The sequence below is a fragment of the Colias croceus genome, chromosome 8 (genome assembly GCF_905220415.1).
Source record: "Colias croceus chromosome 8, ilColCroc2.1".
NCBI classification, from domain to species: Eukaryota; Metazoa; Arthropoda; class Insecta; order Lepidoptera; family Pieridae; genus Colias; species Colias croceus.
The window spans coordinates 6,452,134-6,459,206 of NC_059544.1; positions in this window are offsets into that span (position 1 = coordinate 6,452,134).

Below are 7,073 nucleotides of genomic sequence, written 5' to 3' on the forward strand. Positions count from 1 at the left end.
AATTAAAATTTTTAATATTAGCGCTTACCGAGAAGATGTTAAATTACGAATTGAAAAATCACATGACAATAGCAATAAAAATATCCTTAAATTTCACATCCAAACCTTTCAGAAGTTGACTAATAGGCGTACGTCAGCCGAGGACTTGAAAGTAGAAAAAAAGGCGGCAGCTGTTTCAATGAAAAATAACATGTCATTAATCATAACGGGGAAAGAAAGGAGAGACAAGGCTTTACGACAAATACATCCTACTCCGCCCGGGTTTTCATTCCCACGCCCCGAATCTAAATAGTCCATCAATACTTGTGCATCAGGAATTCGAGCATTTCCCTGATGTATCAGATTCAGATCTTCCTGTTCTATCAATGTTAGAATGGAAACTGAATAATAATTTTATAATGGAAAAATATAAGCTAGTTTATCATGTTATAAATAAACTATACACGCGTTCGATGGACAACGGTTGTGCAGGAAAACTTTTTTAATATGTTTTTTTTTATAAACAATTTTAATAAGAATAGGCTTCTTATTTCCATAGCAATTAGATTATAGGTTGTTTGTTACTGCTTGGTTGAACTGGAAAAATTGTACCCGTTTTGTATTCCTTCGTTTATTTCATTTTAAGCAAATCAAGAAATACGCAGACGATATTTTTATTTATTAAAGATATAAGATTAGATACGATTTAATAATAAAATATAACTTTATATACTTAAATTAATAAACAAGATCTCCGAATATTATGTGATGTCAATAACATTATGTATTTATAAATAAATAGGAAAATAATAAATTGGGAGTAAAAAGACATAGGTATATATATTGGTAAACAACGTACCTACGTTGTTTACCAATGCTGTTATGGAATTGTAAAATATTATTTGATTTTGAATTGTGTAGTGTGAAATTAGATAACATTAATGCTAATTAATATGGGAAAATGGACCCTTCTCTCCTTTAAACGACAGGGGTGTAAAATACGTCTTGATGTGACTTTAATCTGCCCTGCTCAAATGCCCTTTTATATTTTAATTTCAAATTCAATATTATAATGTATTATAATTTATTACATACATTTAAAACATTGGTAGGTCAATTCATGTCCAAAATTGTGTTAAATAAAGTGTATATTGTACCTTCTAGTGCTATAAAGAAGAGAGATTTGTATTTTTTTGTTATAAATAAGGTCACAGCTCTTGAAAAGACTGCAGATTCTTTAATCAATATAATTCTACATTATTCCAGGGTGACGTGGGTTATATTTACTTATTTAATCATTCCTTAATAGACTGGTTCTTTAATAGTTACTTATTAGAATAGTTTAATATCCATAGATACGTAATCGTAGGTTAATAGTATAAAAGATACGACAAGAGACGACAGATGTCAACAGCTGAGTGAATATCAGCTCCTTAGTTTTAAATTAAAAAATCATATTAAATTCAATAATTACTTGCAAAAACAGTATAAATTAGTAATAGTAAACTATATATTCAACGTACAAGTGTTATTTTATGTGAAATACGTATAATTACGTGACTGAAGCTGCGTTTTGTATAACGTGGCTGTCAACGGCAACGGAAATTCAAATTCGAATTTCGTCTTGGATAAACCAGGGGAGTACTAGTTTTAATATATCTTATTTAAAGATACACACAACATTCCCATTCATTTAACTAATAACACTGCTCATATTTTATGAGTAACGTCACAATAAATACATGAGCGCATAGTTATCGTCTCACTTTGCTTGACAAGTTGGAAGCAATTTAGAGGACAAAAACTAATAGCTCCAGACAAAATATACTTCATTTCTACTAAAAACTACTTTTTATCTATTCACTATCTATCTAACACAAGTAAATTTTTAGTATAACTGCATCATAAATACAATTTTTTAACATCTATTTCACCTGTTTCAGCAATTAAAATTACAACATGCTGACCCGCAAGGCGGTGGCCAAAGACATGGAAAACAAACTAAAGGCCACATTACAGGATTTAAAGGCTTCACAATCCCTGTGTGAACAACTCTTGCTGGAGAGAGAGGAACATGAACTTGAAATCCAGAAAATTATAAAAAAGAACACAAGTTTGAAGGCCGAGCTAGCTGAACTCCACACTCAATATATAGACAGCCAAAACAAGTGCACAGCCCTCCAAGACATTGTTGACAGCTTCCAACAGTGTTCCAATGACCACGAGAAGGCTCTCAGTCGTATCGTTGAGCTGGAATGCAGTTTAATGGAGGTTCAAGAAGATAACTCCAAGCGGCTATGCACTTCATCGAACAGTCTTCTTGGTGAACTGCTTGAATGTGGACAGTTAAGTGGCTTTGAAAACAATACAAAAATCAAGCTAAATTCACATAATAAATTAAAAAAATATCTCAAATTAAGTAGGTTCATTAAACGCACTAAATCAGTTATGAGAAATAGATTTTCATTAAAAAATGTAGCACAATTGCAAATTAAAAATAATAGCCTTTTGAAAGAGTTAGATGGATATCATAGGGACTTAGAACATTATAAAATGATGTATGAGGTAGAAACTACAGAACTTAAGGAGAAAATAGACTCATTAAATGATACATTATATGACCTCAACCAAAAATATTCTGCTGCCCAGTTACAAATTAATGAACACATAAAAGAGGCAGATTATATATTAAAGTTAAGCAATGAAAATATGGAACGCTTCGAGTCTCTGACCAATAACTATGTATGTAAGTGTTCCATAAGTGACAATGAGCAACCGTCGCCCCATAAGACCATTGACTGCACTAACATACATAGTATTCAACCAACGGCAACACTTTCATCTAGTAAAACAAAACATCTTTCCATGCAGGAAATTATTGTGTTGTCAGATAATATAGGTCAGGGTTTTGGCGCTTTGCTTAACAACTTAGGGCATAAAGTTACTAATTTTTGCACTCCTAATAGTTCATTTACATATATCATGAATTCATTAGATAATTTTAGTTTTAATGAAAATAGTATTGTTATTATATTATACGGAGATAGTTTTAATTTAAAAAAACATGACATTGATATAGGATTTCAAAAAATGTTAAAAATTAGTGGTGAGACAAAATGTAAATTTATGTTGTGTACATTACCGTATTTGCCTGGTTTGACACAAAATCAATATAGGTTTATCTATAATATTAACTTGAAATTGTATAATTTAACAAATCATCATAGTGATGCATTTATATATTTTGACTTAAATTCCTGTATAAAATCTTTTTGTATGACAAAGAATACAGTGTATCTGCCATTTAGATATAAGAAAGAACTTGCTATGTTAATAGCATATAAAATTATTAACCAGTCTGGTACATGTTCTGTATCAGACCATCGATCTACTATAATTTTATGTAGTAGTAACTATATACACCAACCTAGGTTAAGTGTTGACAGAAAATTTAGCCCTAAGCTAGATTTAAACTAGTATGTAAGACAACAGCTAAGCAGCCTTTTTCCATTGTACATCAAAATATTCAAGGCTTGGCTAGCAAATTATTAGAAATAGAATTATTCTTAAATCATTATAGTATTAAAGTTTTTTGTGTAACAGAACATTGGCTTAAACAATGTCAGTTGTTAATAAATGTTGATAATTATGAGTTAAAAAGTATATACTTTAGGAAACATGCTATTCATGGAGGTTCTCTTATTTTTGTACACAATAGTGTAAAATGCAAAGAACGAACTGACATTGTTAGTCTATCTGTAGAACGCACCATTGAACTGTCCTGTGTTGAACTTGAGCGTTACATTATTGTTTGCGTTTATAGGCCTCCTTCCAGTGACTATAATATGTTTGAGACAGTCATGGAAGAAATATTAAAGCGTTTGAGCAGAAGTGAAAAGAAGGTTATAGTATGTGGAGACTTTAATATTGATTTACTTTCACACACACAAACGGCAACACGAATAGTTAATTTATTTCAATCATTTAATTTACATAAACTTTTTGATGAACCCACACGAATTACACCTAGTTCTGCAACTTGTATTGATAATGTTTACTGTGATTGTAACTTTTTAGAAAAAAATATTCTCAATACACTGACTTCGGATCACTGTGGCCAGAAAGTAGTTTTTGAATGGGATTGCATACCTACATTTAAAAGAATTAATGTTAGGCCTATAACTAAAAAAGGCATTCATAAATTTAGAGATAATATTAATAATAAATTGCCTGGCCTGAATGATCAATCCTTTCATAATAATCCTTGTGAAATGTTTACAAATCTTTTTAATTTAATTCATAATGAGTTTGAAAAAATCTTTAAAGTTAAATCTTTAAGTATTACCAAGGATTTACCATTTAGCCAATGGGCAACACCTAGTATACACAGATGCAGGAATGTTTTATATGAGTTATATGGCATGAAGCAATATAACAAAGACATGTCATTTCTTAGTTATGTTAGAAATTATTCAAAAACTTTTAAAAAAGTTTGTTTCACTGCCAAGTGCTTGTATGTCAGAGATAAAATACGCAACTCTGATAACAAAGTTAAAACGGTTTGGTCAATTATTAATGGTGAAATGGGCAAAAGCCAATCAAATAGTACCATAAAACTTGTTAATGCTGGTAGGGTCATTGACAAAAGTGCTGATGTTGCGCTTGCTTTTGAAGATTTTTTTAGTAGTGTCCCTGTTAGTATTACCGAAAAATTAAATTCGTCATCAGCGCTTGCGGAGTCCTACTTGAGGGACCATGTTGCTGAGTGTAATGTATTATTTGAATTGCGACATGTGACTGCAGAGGAAATTGTTAAAACTTTTAAAACATTAAACTTAAAAAAAACATGTGATCTCTGGGGAATGTCTGTAAATTTAGTAAATAATATTATAGAAAACATTGCCAACCACTTAGCGTTTATATTTAATCAATGTTGTGACTGTGGTATATTCCCTGATTTATTAAAGTTAAGTAAAGTAATTCCTTTATTTAAAAGTGGTGACCAGGAAGACTGTAATAACTATAGGCCAATTTCCATTTTACCAACTTTGAGCAAAGTCTTCGAGAAATTAATTTTAAACCAATTATGTAGTCATTTTGTATCAAATGGTTTACTGCACGCCAAACAGTTTGGTTTCACAAAGGGGCGCTCTACTACTGATGCTGGAATAGCTCTTTTGTCACATATATATAAAGCATGGGAAAATTCAAAGAATGCTTTAGGGATATTCTGTGACCTTTCTAAGGCTTTTGACTGTGTAGAACATACCACTCTATTACGGAAACTAAATTTTTATGGTATTAAAGGTTTATCTCAGGACCTCATAGCTTCATATCTTCAGAACAGGGTACAAACCGTTGTTGTTAATGGAGAGAAATCTCGCGGTGCGCCGATTAACATAGGTGTTCCGCAGGGATCTATCTTAGGACCGTTTTTGTTCTTAGTATATATTAATGACCTACCTTATTATTTGCAGGATATGTGTGAAATAGTACTGTTTGCAGATGATACCTCATTAATATTTAATGTGGATAGACATGACTCAAACGTTGACGAAGTAAACTCTGCTCTTTTACGCATATCCAATTGGTTCACTGCTAATAATTTATTATTAAATGCAAAAAAAACAAATTGTGTAGAATTTATCCTTCCAAATGTAAAAAAGGTAAAAAGGGATATTATTTTAAACGGGGAGGTATTATACCCTGTGGATTCTACTGTTTTTCTTGGATTGACACTAGATGAGAAGTTACAATGGGGGGCCCATGTTGCCGCCACCGCTGCTAAGCTTAGTTCAGCTGCATATGCAGTTCGAAGAATAAGGCATCTCACCGATGTAGACACGGCTAGATTGGTTTATTTTAGCTACTTTCATAGCATTATGTCCTATGGAATTCTTCTATGGGGCAGGGCTGCAGATATTGAAACTATATTTATATTACAGAAAAGAGCCATACGCTCTATATATAATTTACGTGCTAGGGACTCACTAAGAGATCTCTTTAAGAATACTGGTATCCTCACTGTACCATCACAGTATATATTTAATAATATTTTATATGTACACAAAAACGCAGACTTACACACAAGAGTAGGAGATAGACACTGTTATGGCACAAGGAACAGAAATAAAATTGAAATGCCATTTTACCGGTTAGCTAAAGTTAAAAATTCATTTATGGGTCAAGGTATACTTTTTTACAACAAAATTCCTCATAGTATTAAAGAGTTTAGTAGTGCTAAATTTAAGAATTATTTAAAAAACGTCTTAGTTCAGAGAGCCTATTACAGCATTAAGGAATATATGGAAGATAAAAACCCATGGAGGGTTGTCGCGTGAGAACCGCAGGACAGTTCTTTGGCATATTATGATAATATATACGTACGGTTACTTACATATTTTGTAAAATTAAATTGTAATACTGAAATGATTTAAAAGAGCAACTATGGAGTTTCTTGCCGATTCTTCTCCATAGATACTGCTTTCCGAATCGGTGGTAAATGATAAAAATATGTATTGACGTTTCAAAAGTGCTTCTCGAAGAAGTCTAATTGAATAAATAAATGTTTGAGTTTGTTTGAGTTTGAAAAAGGTTCACACATTGTCAGTTAATTAAAGCACAGTATTCATACTTAAAAATATGATCACGTCTGTTTAGATATTTGTGTATACTCTTAATGTAAAAAGTTTGATCTTAATGTCCAAGATCTAGCAAAAAACATAAAACTTTGAGTATAACGAATAATATAAGTGCAACAATGCAAGTTAGCAGTGCAACTGCAAATGTGACTATTTACGTCATTGTTCAAGATATAATTTAGGTCGCTTTAGCCTACCTCCACGGAACACGACAAGGTTTATAATTGCTTACATTTATATCATGCTGGTGAATTTTGAATAGTTATGTTATAATATATGTCAGTCGTTTCACAGCAATTACCATCGTAATGTCGAGTGCCTGTGGAAATAGAAATAGGGTTAGCAGTGGGTCACGGATCTTGAACACTTGTAATATTCGAAACCTTTAGCATACCGTAAATATCAGTAGCACTATAAACATTTGTTGTTACATTGCAATTATGAATAGTTTGT